Here is a 2,361-nt window from a genome sequence, read left to right on the forward strand (position 1 = left end):
GTCGTTCAGGGTGGCCACACAAATGATCTTGCTCCTTCGTTTAAGGTGATGACCATAGGATCACCCACGATTGGACTGCGCATAGGTTTCAAACTTGAATCGTCAAATGCCGCACTGTAAATGGACTTAAGCTTGGATTCAACGTTTATGAAGTCTTCCCTAGAAGGCAAAGAAGGTGAGGAAGTAATCCATTCTTCTCGCTCTTTCAACAACCAAACAGGCGGATCAGGGATTAGTTTGACCTCTTTTGGTTGTGGAAAATTGGGTCCAACAATACCCAGGGGCCGACGAGCATCTAAACTCAGATACGCGTCGTCAACATCATAGCTGACGACTATTGTTACGTCATGCGCCTTATGATCCTCGTTTAAAGACAAATTAGCTCGGAACGAACCGACCAAGCTAAGAGATTGACCATCAACACCAGAAATGACGGAGATTGACGAACGTTGATCTAGAGTGGTTAGTTGGCAAATATCGGAATCCCAAAATTTATTCATACCAATGATAATGACGTCAGCTCCCGTATCAGCACAGAATTGAAGGCTGACCGACTTGGACGATTTGTGGGGTGAAACCATAACGTTGATGCGTTTCTCGCGCTCACGAGCGGAAGACGAAGCCACTTGGAGATGTACCCCACCCGCATGTTTCTCCTCTCTCCTTGAGCTCTTTTGACGGCAGACGGGTTGCCAATACCCAGTACGACCACACGCATGGCAAGACGATTTCAATGCTGGACATTCGTCACCAGAGTGGGTCTTAGAAAGACCGCACAGTGGGCACTGCTCGGATGGTAAAGTCTTGTTAAAAGTCATCTTACCCGATTTGCCCCCATTTTTGTATTGAGACTTGGGCACATGGACAACTTGATCAAGAACCTCCAGGGTTGAAGATGAAGACTGATGACTGAAATCACGCGCACCCCGTCTAGCAGTCTCAAGTTCAAGTATGCACTTGCAGGCTTCATTGAATGTTGAAGGATTGCGTTCCATAACCTTGGCCTTATCGGAGTCATTCTTCATCCCCTGTAACAAGAGTGCAATGACAAGACGATCCTCGGTGATCTTGGCGGCGTCTGCATAATCTGCCAATTCTCAAAGGGAGTCAGAGAAAGATAAATAATCCTGACCCTCCTTCTGTCTCACAGCCAAAAGGTCTCGCATATCGAGGTGAGTATTTCGGAGACTGCGAAGGTGCTCCTCAATTAGGTCCAAAATCTCGACCAGCGTACGACCTGTATTGGTTTTGATCCCAAGTGAATGTTGGATGATACTTCAAAATCCCGAAGAACAACATTCCCAGAAGAGTCCAACCTGGGTAAGTTGGTCCCTTTGATCTAGATAAATCAGGAGAGAGTAATTATCCCATAAAGGACGCCACCGTGTGAACACTTTATGATCTGTGTCCTCTTGTAGTAACGGAGGTTTCTTCGCATCTAACCGAGGAAGAGATAAAGCCTGCCCAGATTCACGAGTGGGATGAGGTCGATTCTCACCCGCTGCTCAGAGCAGTGAAGCTTCGGCATCACGTTGAAAACCGATCAATTTGGATTGGGCTTTGAAAAGAGCCTCGAGGTGTTCCTCTGCAGCTGGATCTGCATCTTTGGAATCAGATGATAGATGGCAAACGACCTGATCTTCGGCTTGTAAGTATTTTGTAATCGATTGTCCCAATGATTAACAAATCTTTCCAACTACATTGGACGTTCGCCTTCTACATAATCCTCAAACGCAGATTTGGCCACATTCCTCGCCCGTGAAAGATCTGCCTTGAAGCCTTTACGACTGGCTTTCAAGACCTGGACGGCCTCACGATTGGACATGCTGAAGATTCAAGACGGGAACCACTGGAAATCCACAAATCAACACCACGATGGCACGGGATGGATTGGATCCAAGGATGATCACGTACAAATAACAGACCACACAACCCGAAGTCTCAGATCAGGGATAGCCGTAGACGGAACGTACATTTAAGAGTTCGTACAGACCGACTGCGCCATCGCATGATCGTATTGAGTGGACAAAAGCGGAGGACACATAGATCGAGTAAAGGTTCAGATGGAAGTGTATTTCTCGACAAGACATGCTCAGAAGTAAACGTCAATCATAACTCGCATGACAACATCACAACATACCAAATATATTATAATATTTCAAAGGAATCGTCCATAGATGTAGCCTTAGATAAAATGATTCTAGTTTTTGAGGATGTCTGTTCCAGTCTAGCAATCTCTGAATTTGTTTCACAGGGCGGGGCACATTCTAAAATTCCGAAGTATAGGAAGAATTTGTTCAAAAAGAGTTGCAAACTAGCAAAAAGGCTCCAGAGCACTTTGAATCCAGTAGTTGTGGCTAG

At 45.7% G+C, this 2,361-nt stretch overlaps 1 protein-coding gene and 1 long non-coding RNA gene across 2 annotated transcripts in view; one reads left to right on the forward strand and one right to left on the reverse strand.

The window, feature by feature from the left end:
* Positions 1-2,361, reverse strand: part of LOC131886693 (uncharacterized) — a 25,327-nt gene that overhangs the window by 19,162 nt on the left and 3,804 nt on the right. The window lies entirely within an intron of this gene.
* Positions 84-2,162, forward strand: LOC131886695 (uncharacterized). Its single transcript, XR_009373941.1, has 3 exons — positions 84-462; positions 533-1,648; positions 1,738-2,162. It is a non-coding gene; the product is annotated as an uncharacterized LOC131886695 (long non-coding RNA).

The sequence above is a fragment of the Tigriopus californicus genome, chromosome 9 (genome assembly GCF_007210705.1).
Source record: "Tigriopus californicus strain San Diego chromosome 9, Tcal_SD_v2.1, whole genome shotgun sequence".
Classification (NCBI taxonomy): domain Eukaryota; kingdom Metazoa; phylum Arthropoda; class Copepoda; order Harpacticoida; family Harpacticidae; genus Tigriopus; species Tigriopus californicus.